We start from the raw sequence: 15034 nt of genomic DNA on the forward strand, positions 1-15034 counted from the left end.
ATTTTTTCACTTTAAAAATCTCTCAAAATTTTTCTATTGGTTCAATTTTTACAATATTTTCAGGTTCAATGTAAAATTTAATGCTCTTTCCAATAAACTGAACATAATATTCTAGACAAACGTTTTTTTTTTAATTCACCCCCCCCATTTTGAAATGTCTTTTAAAATGAAAATAATTAATTTTCTCACCTAAGTTTTATATATCACACATTGAAGATAAAAGATCAATAAATAAAATAAGCTAATTTAAAACAAAAAAAAGAATAGTTATTTGCAAATTTACTTGTAAAGTCCAAAGTTTAAAACCTTTTTTTAAAAACCACGTTGATTTATTTATTTATTTTTTTTGTTGAAACCTCATGTTCTGGTTAGATTCTCCAGTAAATATTGGACGCTGACAACAATTTTTTCTATTTCATTCAACGTTGTTTTTTTTTTTAGATATTGAAATTTAGAAATAAAATATATAAAATCAAAAACTCATGTATGTATTTCTTTAAGAGGATTTAAAAAAAAAATGGAAAATTAGTCGAGTGGATTGCATTTAAACGACAAAAACTGATAAGTGAAATGTGATCATTTTTCATGTACGGTGGCCCATAATTTCACGCACAAGGCATGACAGCTCACGCGTATATGTTGTTTTTACGTTTTTGAAATAATTAACTTTAGCCCTTTTAGCCATCCGTATTTCACAATTGGAAGAAAGACAAGAAACACCGGCTTGCTAACACCGGGTAATTGCTTACATAATGGCAGTCTTTTCAAATGGTTGCTTAAAAAAATTCTTTTATATTTTTAAAAGACCACCATTATGTAAGTACATGGAATATAAAATATAAATATGGACAAATTCTCATAAATTAAGAATGGAAGCATCCATTGATTAGTATTTTATATAGGTAAGTGATTTTTTTTAATTCTTATATATTTATTATATTTAGATTAAGTTAAAATTCATTGAATTTCGTGAAATCTTTTTTTAAAGAAAACCGATTTAAAAAAATATTGTATATTTTTCGATTAAAACTTTTATTATTTTAAAGTTTGGTTTTTGCTCCTTTTATTGAAAAAAATTAGAGTTTAAATTGCATTATTCATGTTGTTATAAGCTTCGAAAGATAGCGAGTCTAATTAATTACTCCTTTTTAATGGCGACTTCTGACATTCGTTGTGTTAAAAAATGAATTGTTTTAATCTTATCCTAACAATGTAAGAATTTCATTGAATTTATCAGTTTTTTTGTTTTTTTTTTGTGGTCAGTTCGTTTTCATTTTTCTCATGATAATAGAAAATCTTTAGACAATTTACAATTATATTCTTATTCAATCCAAAATAATTTATTTATTTATTCCAAGAAACTGACCTGATTGAAGAATGGTATTTTGGGGACAGGGGGATAATTGAATGTAGAATTACACGTGCGTGCGTGTTATTTGTATAAATTATAAGTTAAAGAAAAAGTTGTTTTTTTTTCTGGGATTGAACAAAACCCATTGAATACAACTTCCATTTTCGTTAGTTTCAAGTTCTTACATTTATAATGAAATTAAATAACTTAAAATTTCTGATTTATATAAATATATAAGAATTCTGTTAATTTTATTTTTACTTGTAATTATTTTTCTAATGGATCATTTTTCGTAATTTTTTAAATTTATACTAATTTAAATATGTAATATTTTCAACTAAAATACATTTGTTTCAAAATCCACTGTTCTACGCAGGCAGCCAAAAATGTATTTTTTTTTTTTATCTTAAATATTTTTCTTTTAAAAAGATTTGGGTGCTATTTTTTAAATAGTATTTTCAAGTTAAATTGAAGTTTTACGATATCTTTTTTTTTTAAAATTAAATTGTTAAGTGAAAGTACAGATTAGTTACGAAACACCCTCCCTATGTTAAGAATGGCTGTCTAAATAATGTTATTTCAGCACGGTAACATAAGTGCCAAGATTTTTTCATTTTGTCTGTTTTTTAGAATGGTAATTTTTATGCAGAAAAGGTACCATGCTATTTTAAAAATAGTATTTAAAAGTTTACTTCAAGTTTTACGATATATTTTGTTTATTTAATTAGAATAGTTGGTACTTGTACAGTTTAATCAAGACATTAAAAAATGAAAATATCGAAAAAAGTTGTAATTGTACGTATCAGTTATGGAATGAAGTTCTCCGGAAAAAAAATTCACTTAATTTCATCAAGTAGTTTTGTTTTTACAGCGAAAAAACAATTGGTTATGATATTGAGCAAAAGGTTCGATTTTTAGGAAGAAAAGCTAGTTATTAAAGATGGGGAGGGAGTGTCGGCGCTTTACATGGAGTTATCTCCCCATGGTGTTTATAAACTCTAAACAAAAATTAAAAAAAAAAAAAAAAACAAGATGTCTGCCTTCAATGTGCTCTCATAAAAACGTGTTTTTCCGCTGTAAAAAAAAACAAAAAAACTACTCAATCAAATTAAGTGAAATTTTTTTTCGGAGATCTTCAGTTCAAAGCGGATACGTGCAGTATAACCTTTTTTTTTTTTTTTTTTCGATATTTTCATTTTTTAATGTCTTGATTAAACTGTACAAGGACTGAATAGTTATATATATTTAAATAAATAAATAAAAAATAAACACCCTTCTCTCCTCAATTATAACGTTATTAGTTCAGCACGGTACTTTCTCTGTGAGCCATCAAAATTTATTTTAATAAATTATTATTATTATTATAACTAGCGGGACCTGTGGAAATTCCATTAGGGACTCATTCATATGTAATATATTGATGTTGGCATTCTGTACATGAAAGGGAGACGCTCTGATATTATTGTGGCTTTTTTGTTAAAACTGCAAAAGTATTTATCTAAGCTAGCATGAACGCCCGGCAAAGCTCGGTCGTAAAGTATGGTTAAATATGATATTTTAATTCTTGCAGATTTCGTATATATTATTATAGAGTTAATTTTCTATCGATTTTTTTTATATATTACTAGCAAGGGTACCTCGCGTTGCCCGTTTTTTTTTTTTTTGTCTTTTTTTTTTGGAGGTGTGTGTGTAAGGGGGGTATAAAGTAAAGAATAACCCTGTTTAAATATAAAAATAAAAATAAAAACGATGTTAAACTTCTTTAAAAAATCAGCAAAACCAAAACAAAACAAAAAAAAAGCGTGAACAAACGTAAAAAAGAAATCGGAAAAACAGAAAGCATAAATCAGGGAAAAAATGATGGACATGTTCGGAAAAACAAAGCGAAAAAAAAAATGGCATAAATGACCCTTCGATTCGGTTAACTCCATGGTGCGTTTAACCCAGTAAAATTAAAATTCCATTCCAGTTTTTTTTTAAGCAACTACAAAGTAAAGAAAACCCAAACCGGTGTTCCTTTGTAACTGTCTCTTGTAGACGATCTAACAATGGTGTTAAATGGTGGCGGGCAAAGAAAGAATTTATTAGAGGGAAAAGATTTTACCACTTCCATTGATCTTAACCAATTTTGGCCGTGAACTCTTAGCAGATAGAATATAGGAATCTACGATTATCGAGGAAGTAGATAGGTAATAGGCCTATAACACACCTCAGATATTGTGCTACAGTTTGTGCATATTACATTTGCATGAAATGTCTTGATTTTTAATCCTATTAAGGTCAAAATCAGAGGGGGAAAAAAAAAGAGTTCATTTTTTTATATATATAGGGACAAAGTTGCGATTTCAAAAGTAAAAAAAAAATATTCATATGACTTGGGTGCATCAGCTTGAATCGAAACCGAAATAAAAATTTATGAAGAAAATGTGTGTTTGTGTGGGTGTGTGTGTATATATATATATATATATATATATATATATATATATATATATATATATATATATATATATATATATAAACTTGAGTTCCTTCAGCCATAATCAAAACCGAAACCAAAACTTATGAAGAATTCTTGATAAAATTATTCATAAAAAAAAATAATAGATTACTGGAGTGCCATCAGTTATAATCGAAACTGAAACCAAAACTTAGGGAGAATTTTTGGTAAAATTATTTATGACAAGAAATGGAAATACACAACAATTAAACGACCCGGATGTAAACGTGACACACAAAAGAACACACGTTATCGTGTATGTATGTATATATATATATATATATATATATATATATATATATATATATATATATATAAAATGATGGACGACTTTAAGATCTTTTAACAGATAATCAAGCGAATTTATATTTTTTGCATCCAATTTTTTAATAAAATATTTTATATTATAAACTCCCTCATAAATGAATAAACATTTAGAAGAACAGTGTACTCTAGCGAAATCCTTTACTGATGATATTCAAAATAATTTTCTTTCTGCAATATAAAATTTCTCCAGTATGTGGGATAACGCTTTTCTTTCTTTCTTTCTTTTTTTTTTTTTTTTTTTTTTTGTAAGTAATTGGTGAAAGTTCAGAACTATTAATAAAAAAAACAAAAACAAAAATAACAAAAACTTCCCTATATTATTATAATAATGTTTTTATTTAAAAATCCATTCTTAACTTCAGGATAGAAAGGGTGGGGATTTTGATTGATCTGAGGGGGAAAAAGTTGTGCCATATCTGCTTCACGGAAACCAGAAATCAAAAAAAGCAGACAATCTTGACTTTAATCAAATAAATAAACAAATCCGGAATAACAAACTCGGTGATTGCCGCTTGATTCTCCATTTCAATGAGTAAAAAAAATCTGACAATTCAACGAGTCTGACTTTACTGTAACACATTTTCCGTAAAATTTTGCAAGTGGGCATTTTATAGCTGAGATTCTTTCTAGCGAGACGACGCGAATGAAATAAATAAGATAGGTGAGAGAAGGGAAGGGGTGGAAGGTTTTTTTTTTTTTAGAACGTTCCCTTCCTACCCCCCCCCCTTTTTAGACGGGAAATCACTGGTTTTCTCGGTGATGGTCACAAAGTACGTGTTCAATTGAGTAGAACGCTATAATTGAAAACTAATCCACGACGATAAAAGTCATTTTTTTTTTCAGCTGAAAGTTTGTAATCGATGAAATTAACGTGAAAAAAAAAGTGTAAATTGTAGAATTTAGAGGTGGTCAATGTTCCAAACGTCCGCGTTATTTTTTAGTTTCTTACGATAATGATAAAACTATTTTTTTTCTGGTTTGAATCTCTATATTGTATGATCACTTTCAGTGGGTCTGTGTTTCTCGCCTCTACGTAACTTACATTTTATTTACTCGATAATTGATTATTTAAAGAAATCAATAATGCAACAGCGCCCCACCCCACCCCATACTAAAACGAACTTTTTAAAAGATCCTTAGGGACTGCCAAACGATTGTGAAAAATGGATCGCATGTTTCCGTGACGTCTGATTTGTGTTAACTATACGAACTATGGGAAAGCAGAAGCGACTTAATGATTTTTAAAACCTTTGTTTATCTTCTTCAAACTGCAGTTGATAATTAATCTTTGTTAGGTTTTAAGATTGACACAGTTTAACGATTAATAATATTATAAACATTTGTATATTAAATATGAAATAAAGTTTAAAGGTTGAATGTTCATTTGGTTACCTACGGGGTTCTATATTTTGTTCGGTAAAAAGAGACAACAAAATATGAGGGGGGCGGCTACAAAATGCTTAATGTTTGTACAATAATATTTTCAAATTGGTTTTAATCTGGCGATAAAATAGCTGACAAGAGTCATGTTTATATTAAAACTTAATATTAAAAAAAAAAATTTAAACACAATTAATTAAAAATCTATGTTGTAACGGAACATTTTGAAATAATGGAATTTTAATCGTTTTAATCTTTTCAAAATTAATTAATGTTTATGAAGTTTCTTTTTCTTGGCAATTCAACTGATTATAGTATATATTAATTCGAAAAAAAAACGCTATTTAAAAAAAAAACAACATAATAATATTAAGTTTATATAATTTTTTTAATTGCAACTTCAAGGTAAATTTTTGTTCAATATTTGTATTTAAATTAAAAAAAAACAATTATTTTTTTTACTTATTTGAACTTTTCTGTTTCATAATAAATAGAAATTTCGATAGATTTAAATATATTTTGATCGAATTTCGAAAAAATAAATATGGGGGGGGGCATGCACTAAAAAATATTTTCCCTCGTATATTTTACGAAAACTGCATTTTATATGTAAGTTTAAAATGGATAAGTATCGAAAATTTCACGAAAATCTGACAATTAGTTAATTTTTGCTAGATTAATTAAATACTGGTATGTTTTCACGTTCGGAATGTCTACTACATGGGAACGTTATTTTAAAGCGCCAATTATGTAAACATGATTTTCGTCTCGCAATTTCATTATTTTCGTTCGATGAAAAAAATTAAAAGAAATTATTACTGGTTTATTTTGCCCTTCTTTTAAATGGTACAAAAGTTATACTGATAATATTAATTTACTACTTAACACATACTTAAATCATTCGTTGACATCTATGCTGATGACACGACCATCTACGGCAACACATCAAAGGCTGTAAATGACGAAGTTCTCTCGGATTCTCTCTCCTCTGATCTCGAGCGCGTGGTTCAGTGGGGGAAGATGTGGCTAGTTACCTTTAATGCATCTAAAACCAAACTCCTATCCTTACATCATCAACGCTCTGATCCCCAGCTGGCATCAATTGTGATGGATGGCTCTCGTCTGGGTGAGGCCCCGTGTTTTGACAAGCTTCTGGGTTTGACCTTTACTCCTGATCTGAAATGGAACACGTACATCAAGTCTGTTGCCAAGGTCGCAGGAAAGATGGTGGGATCCTTCTACCGCTCCAGAAGATATCTCACTACTGATTCAATTCTCTATCTATATAAAAGCCAAGTACGGCCAAGGATGGAATACTGTTGCCATATCTGGGCAGGAGCTGCCAAAAACAGCCTATCATGCCTTGACAGAGTACAAAATAGACTTCGTGGTTTAGTGGGGGATGCCCTTTTCTCTACCCTGCAACCCCTCTCCCACAGAAGAGACGTTGCGAGCCTATCCTTGTTTTATCGTTATTTTCATGGCAGGTGCTCGTCTGAACTCCAATCCCTGGTCCCCCCTCGCCAAACTTTCACGAAAATCACCCGTCTAGCTGAATCCACTGTGAAAAATTTCCCCCACTCTATATCTGTGCCTAAATCAAAACGCGGATTTCATGAGCAAAGCTTCTTTCTTAGAACTGCACGCCTGTGGAACTCTGTTCCGTCTGCCTGCTTCCCTCCGGACTACAACTTGGATGTCTTCAAGTCTTATGTTAACAAATTCCTAATGAACCGCCCCCCTAATTAAACACTTCATAAAATCTCCTCACTAACGTGATGTACTTGCAATAACCCTTATCCCTGAGTGGCTTCCGGGCCTTGATAAGTGGTGATCACTGTGTAAAAAAAAAAAAAAAAACTAGCATGGGTGCCCGGCGTTGCCCGGATGTTTGGAGCTGTATGCTGAGCAAAAAAAAAAAAAAAAACGATCAATTTTTTTAACTTTGACCCCTATTATGACGCCTTAACATTTATTGTTTTGGCCTCAAATCAAGTTATTAAGTTAGATCCATGTCCAAGAAACCTATATCTAAAATTTCAAGTGTTTAGAGCCAAAATTGTCGGAGGAGTTTGGTAGAGTTCTGAAAGGTCAAATCGTTGAACTTTGACCCCTTAACAGCCAAATTTCTGGCCGAAACCCGATCACATAGATTTTCCCAAATCTCAGTACCCTGGATATCAAATTTCGAGTCTGTAGACTAAAAATTGACAGACTTATTGCGTAGGGAAATGTAAACAGATACACAGACACGTTCACTTTTATAGATATACTAGCATGGGTGCTCGGCGTTGCCCGGGTGTTTTGAGTTGTAGGCTGAGCAAAAAAAAAAAAAAAAAAAAAAGAAAAAAAAAGTCAATTTTTTAAACTTTGACCCCTATATTATGACCCCTTAAAATTTATTGTTTAGGGCTCAAATAAAATTATTAAGTTAGATCCATGTCCAAGGAATCTATATCTAAAATTTCACGTGTTTAGACCCAAAATTGTTGGAGGAGTTTGGTAGCGTTCTGAAAGGTCAAATCGTTGAACTTTGACCCCTTAATCGCCAAATTTCTGTCCGAAAACCAATCACATCGATTTCCCCAAATCTCAGTACCCTGTATATCAAATTTCGAATCTGTAGACTTAAAATTCACAGAGTTATTGCGTAGGGAAATGTACACAGACACTTTCACTTTTATATATATATAGATAGATAAATAACTAGCATGGGTGCCCGTCGTTGCCCGGGTGTTTGGAGGTGTATGCTGAGCAAAAAAAAAAAAAAAAAAGTCAATTTTTTCAACTTTGACCCCTATTATGACCCCTTAAAATTTATTGTTTTGGGCTCAAATCGAATTATTAAGTTAGATCCATGTCCAAGGAACCTATATCTAAAATTTCAAGTGTTTAGACTAAAAAAAAGAGGAGTTTGGTAGAGTTCTCAATGATCAAATTGTTGAACTTTGACTCCTTAATAGCCAAATTTCTGGCCGAAAACCAATCTCATAGATTTTCCCAAATCTCAGTGCCCTGTATATCAAATTTCGAGTATGTAGACTGAAAATTGACAGAGTTATTGCGTAGGGAAATGTACACACAGACACGTTACGTTCACTTTTATAGATATATAAAGTTACATCGTGTTACATATAGGGTGGGGTAATTTTGGCAGTCCCTAAAGATCCTATTTGAAAAATATAATTACGAAACCAACTATGTTTCGTTTTTTTTTTTTTTTTCGTAAAAAAAAAAAAAAAAAAAAAAAAAAAAATGGATTCTTTGTAAACACTACTACTACTACCTTTGTAATACTACTACTACTACTAATTATTATTATTATTATTATTATTATTATTATTATTATTATTATTATTTTTTTTTTTTTTTCGTGACTCCTTGGAAACATTTAAACAGTTGAATTGTCAATCTGGCTTTGAAATTAGATAATTTTATAGAATCACTCCCGTCTCCAATTCGCTGTTTTCTTTCTTTCTTTTTTTGGTAAAAAAGTAAATCCTACTACTAACATTGAATCAGGATTTTTTTTAGGGTTAATTAAAGGAGTTATACATTCACCTAAAAAAAAAAAAAAACTACTTGATTGGAGGCTGGATTTAAATTTATCTCTTAACAAATGTGTGTGTTTATAAATAAAGTAAAATTAGAAGCAACATTATCTGAACTTATGCCTATTTCCCACGGAATTCAATGTGAGAAAATCCAACTCCCTTATAAGAGGCAATATCAGTCGGCATTCCCCGGTGTAAAGGTGAAACGATACGCCTTAGGCTACCGGCAATAACCTAATTCTCTCTTTTAATGCCTAGGAGGCTGGCTTTCTAACACCGATCAGAACCTTACTCTTTTGGGCTCGAGGGCTTGAAAATCAGTCCACCCACCAGTGGAGTTGGAGTTTAGTTCACCAAACACACACATTCACACACTATTAAAAAGAACAGTAACATGCATTTCTCTGCGTACTTTTGTGAATCAGTTAAAATGGGGGTAAATAGTGTAGTTGTAGTAGTTGTTTGTCTAATAAAGAAAAGGGCTTCAAGTTTAAAACCAGCTGAACACAAAATGGTGTTCTGAAATTTTGTAACCATTTCCCTAACAACAAGGTTTTAAATACTGCTTCTTTGTCAAGTTCAATTAAACTGATAAAAATAGATTTTTAAAAAGTTGGGAAACTGAACACTATTAACAGGGTGGCAAATCAACATAAACGTAAAATAAGGACAGTTGTTAGGATACGAGATATGTGAATGAAACTGTCTGTAATATGCAGCCATGCAGAATATGAATGAAATTACTACTACCCACTCCCACTACTATCATAACGACTACTGCTGCTGTTACAACTTCAACTACTACTACGACTACTCCTTTTTCTCGAGATTTGTTTTCATTCCTCTCATTTCAACTCGATGCGAATTTGAAGATACACTAAACTCAAACTGATTATTGCAATTCAACACTGTATTGTAATTCAATTCGAAAATAAAAAGATCAATTCCTACAAGTTTTCTTTAACATTAACTTATATCATTTCAGTTTGGTTAAAAATGTTATCGACAACACATTGTTCACGTGATGTACACATCGACAATACATAAAAAATATGGTTGTTGAGCAATTAAGTTAGCTTATTTATTAAATTGAGGGGGGAAAAACAAACAAACAAAAAAACTGTTCACAACTTGGTAAAAATAAGGCAAAATAAAATTCGCTTTTTATTATTTTCAAATAGCTGTACTCGGCGTTTTCCGGGTCTTTTTACTTTCATTTCGACCATCTCCCTCTTTTAAAACTATATCCCCATTTACTTGCCTCTCCACGAGGACAGAACACAATGTCGGTTTTTAATGAGGAAAATTCAACTCGCCAAAAATGACCACTCAGAATTAGGACAAAAATTAAAATGCCCCCGGTTTTGAACAATTTCTCCTTCCCAGACAAATATTGCACTTTGCTAAAAAATATTTCCTACAAAAGTATTTTTTATGCTTATGCATCTATGTTACCTCGATGAAATAATATTTAGAAAGCCATTCTTAACATGGGGAAGGGAGTGCGTTTTGTAAGTATTCTGTACAATTTAATAAACAAAAATATCGTAAAAATTGAAATTTTACTTGAAAATATTATTTAAAAAAATAGCGCAGTAGCATAAACGCATAAGCACCCTTATATAAAAATAAAATAAAAAGGATTTTTGGGTAAATTTATAGAATCACCCCAGTCTCCAATTGGGTATCGTTTCATTTTATTGTTCTCACAGTAATCGAAGAACGCTTTAAATAAATAAATAATACCACCCAGTTGGAGATGGAAGTGATTCTATAAAATTACCTTAGGTTAAAATAATGTATTTTTCGACATCCATAAACCATATACCAATTCAAATTTGTAATTTTTCACTAGTTAATGTTTGTTTCGTCAAAATAGATTTTGATTTACTTTTCTTCCTATGAAGCACGAAAAACAAATATTGTCAACAACTCACAGGGTTTCCAAATGGTAACTACCAGTAAGGCTACCACCATTTATTTATTGCTAGAACTATTTGAAAGGGAACTTATTCGTATCTTTATATTTCCTATTATTTATTTTAGTTATGAATGAATTGAATGTTCCGTTCTGTCGTTTCTGCAACCGATAAAAAATTCGTACCAAGCAAAGAGAGAACCAAAACTAATGAACTTATCGATATTTCATTAAATTAAACATTGTTTTTGCACTTTTTAATTAGGATCCTATAAGTCAATTCAATAAATTTTTAAGTAACAAAAAATAATTTGCAGATATTGTTGATATACATTCGTCAACAGCAAAAAAAAAAAAAAAGCAATAAAAATTTTACATTTTCTTCTCGCATTGTATTTCACAGTTGTCTTGTAAACGATATTTTAAATTCAAGCATTTTATGACTTTGACGAGAATGAAAAGTTGCGTCGCTCTTCTTATGCTGATTGTTCGACATGTTTTCGCACCTTTTTATTTTTTAAATCTTTAGCGATAATATAAATTTATTACAAATAAATGCCTTAATTTTAATATTAAGAATTAAAATAACTATTTTTCAACATTAATAAACTGTAAAATAATATCATAAAAACAAACTAAATAGCGACTGCTTTCTTGTCCGCCTCCACCATCGCGTAATAAATGGTAATGAGAGAAGGGGGGAACTAGGTACGAAACAACATTTATTTTTATTCTGTGGGCATTTTGTTGATCTCATTCCTCTAGCCCTCTCTAGTGTATTTTAACATTTAAAAAGATTGCGCCCCCCCCCTATCCATACACCCACTGATTAAGTTGTTCAAAAAGATATGAAAAATGATTGCTAAGAAGTTTCAACTTTAATGGAATACTTATGTTTATATGCGGACACCTGTTGAGCTCTTGATATCGTGCCTTTCCACCGCCAAAAATGATTTCTTCTTTCCTCTGTCCGTTTTCTCGTCTGTCTTTTAATTCACGTGACATTCTTTATTTCCCGTTACCTTTTCTTGGTTGGATCGGATTTTCGAGAACAAAATTAGATTTAAAAAAATAAATAAATAAACAAAAAAAAAAAACGTCCATAAAAATGAAACTATCTTAAAACATGGTGAATTGTTTATTCCGCAATGGCAGAAAAATGTAGACTTGAGTAAAAAAAAAAAAGAAAAAAAAGAAAAAAAAAGTCTTCTATTTATGTGAAATTCTTTTTTGGAATATATCAAATTGATCATGATAATTGACAAACTTAAACTTGGATTCTCAATTCTTTTGATTCCAGTCCAATCTTTGATGGTCGAACTTGAAACTTTACTCTCCTTAGCATAAAAATAGTAAAATTTACAATCAATAGAAATTCAACTTTTTTCACTATTAACGGAAAACTGCAAAATAAGCTCAGTTAATTCTGTATGTTGATATTGTCTATTTGAGATAAATTTGTTTATGACCAACCGTTGTGACAGTTTCTAGCTATCAACGTGGATATCGATTGGTATTGGACCCTTTTTTGTTAATATCAACATATTTTCAAGTCTTCTACCTTATTTCTTGCATTCTAATTAAATAACTAATGTTCACCATTAATAATAACATTGACAGAAATGATCAACATCTTATAATTACGCATTTAATTTCTTCCTCTACAAACTCTTGTCAAAATCGACCTTCATATCTTTTAAACAATGTAATGTAACATATTTTAATGTCAATTTATTTCGTCTGGTTGAAGCTGGAAAACATGCGGCATCATGCCTGTTCGATTTTGCACACTTAAGGTAAGGAATACGGCTACAACAAAAATGCGAGTAATTTTTCTCCTCCTTATGAGAAATGCGGCCGCGGATTAACCAGCGAAACAGGTGGTTGTCATAGTGAACCACCCAATAAACTTAACTATATGGTAATGTTGACCGAGATGTAACCCGGCTCCGAGGTGTAAAATAGTTCGTCTTAAAGTTGTGTTCATGAGCGGAAGTTGATTCATGCACGAAAACAGAATCCTTCTCTAAGGAATTGAAACGAAACTTTGTTTCGTTTTTGTTTTAAACCCCCCCCCCCAAAAAAAAAACAACCCGTTTCTTTGGATATGTGTGATTTTTTTTTTTGGGGGGGGGGGGTTTGTTGGATTCTCATCTCTTAAAAAAAATTTTATTTTGTGTGTTTTTTTTTTTTTTTTTTTTTTTTTTTGTCAGTATCTTCATTTTTCTTTCATAACAAAAAACCTTTTTTGGATAATAATTGCGTTGCAGTATGTAAATTTCAAACCTCACACATCCTAGAAATAAATAATTAAAAATATCTGCTACAAAATATTTGAAAACAACAAAAATAAAGTGAAAAAGTGAGGTAAATATACAGATACGTTTGTTGAAAGTTATTGACCTTTGGATCAAGATCAAAGTGTAGTATCTGTTCTTCAGTGACTGCTACACTTCAATTTCTTGTTCTCTGTTAGTGGAGGAGAAATCCTTCACGACTGAGACAATTTTTATAGGCATTGTAAATAGGAACACCGCGACCACTCTAATTTTTTTTTTTTTTTTTTAGGGGTAATCGAGGTCGCTGACAACGAATCTGATAATCAAACCCGGGGCAAATTTACCGTTTGCAATAGGATTAACCCCTGAACTACTTTCCGCCATTTTACATCTTCTGTTTACGCTACGCGCGGTAACATAAACGACGGTTGTTGAATGTGCCCTCACGTAGCAAACTGCCTTTTCACATGGCGTACGAATCTTTTGTGGAACATTGAAACTTATATGAAAAAGAAGAAAAGCATTCCAAGTGGGTGGGGGTAATGTCGGAAAGACTTTTTTTTTTCCAGAACACAAGTAAAAAAAAAAAATTTTTTTTCTCCATTGGCGGACAATTTAAAATTCGAAGAAAAAAATTGTCTGAAACAAAATTTAAAAAAATACATTACAGTACTTTTTGGGGGATTTTTTTTTTTTTTTTTTTTTTTGTCTTACGTAGTTTTTAATTCGGTTTAAATTCATAAGCACCAAACATTTTTATGTTTTTCGTTTTTTTTTTGTTTTTGCGGGAGAGGGATTCAATTATAGAGCTTGTGTGGCATAACAGGTGATTATTCTGCAGTTTAATTAACCGGTTTTTCATAAGTAACACACCGACATTTACCGATTAGAACACCATTTAACATTTTTCGGAGATTTTACTGTTTACATTGGGGGTGTTGGGGCACGCGCGTTCTAATCGGTAAATGTCGGTGCGTTACTTACGGAAAAACGGTTAATTAAACTTAGACACCGCCAAAAATGGCCGAAAAATCAAGTTGTTGTTTTTTAAAACGAAATTACATGTATTAAAATCCATTATTTCCGAGTAACATGTTTTTTTTCCAGAAAGATAAAACCCTGAATTTTATCATATAGAAAGCAGAATAATGTAAAACTTTTTCTACTATTTTTAATTAAATTTTAAATTTTTGAAATAATTAATTTATTTATTTGTTGTCTAAGATTTAGGGTGATTTTCTATGAGAATATGCAAAAATATTATAATATAAGTACCTGGATTTCAAATAATTCCACTTATTCATATAGGCAACCAGTTACTTCGCGTCGATCTAGACAATGTTTACGTTTGTACTTAATAAAAAGCAAACTATGGAAAACCAAACAGGCCAAAAAAAAAACTTTTTCAGTGATGAAAATTTCAATGTATTATTAATGCTGAGGCTGGCCAGTACCAGATGGGTGACCATTTGTATGAGTTTGGTTTTTAATTTGTATGGGGGCCAGGCTCCCCAAAATGGAGGGGGGGGGCAATTTAAAGCAGAATAAAAAAAAATTATTTCAGCGCGCTTGGTCCACCGTAGTCGAAAGGCGGCAAACGTTTTCAAACGGGATCGAAAAAATGATGCTATTTTTTAACACAAAGGGCACAATATTTATCGAATTTTTTGTATCGATTCTTCAAAGCATGCCCTGTTTAATAATGGTCATGCATTATTCGGCTCGCTA

General features: G+C 31.0%; 1 protein-coding gene across 5 annotated transcripts in view; it reads left to right on the forward strand.

Moving 5' to 3' along the window:
• The window catches only part of LOC145293802 (uncharacterized), a 287168-nt gene that overhangs the window by 114321 nt on the left and 157813 nt on the right, over nucleotides 1-15034 (forward strand). Inside the window, exon 1 of one of the 5 annotated variants that reach the window (XM_080140378.1) lies at nucleotides 11741-12823. The exons of the other annotated variants lie outside the window; for them this stretch is intronic. The gene's annotated coding sequence lies outside the window, so the exon portion shown is untranslated. Of the gene's footprint in view, nucleotides 1-11740; nucleotides 12824-15034 lie in introns of those variants that run through there. 5 annotated transcript variants of the gene reach the window in all.

The sequence above is a fragment of the Euprymna scolopes genome, chromosome 15 (genome assembly GCF_053919585.1).
Source record: "Euprymna scolopes isolate OS-2025 chromosome 15, ASM5391958v1, whole genome shotgun sequence".
In the NCBI taxonomy this organism is placed as follows: Eukaryota; Metazoa; Mollusca; class Cephalopoda; order Sepiida; family Sepiolidae; genus Euprymna; species Euprymna scolopes.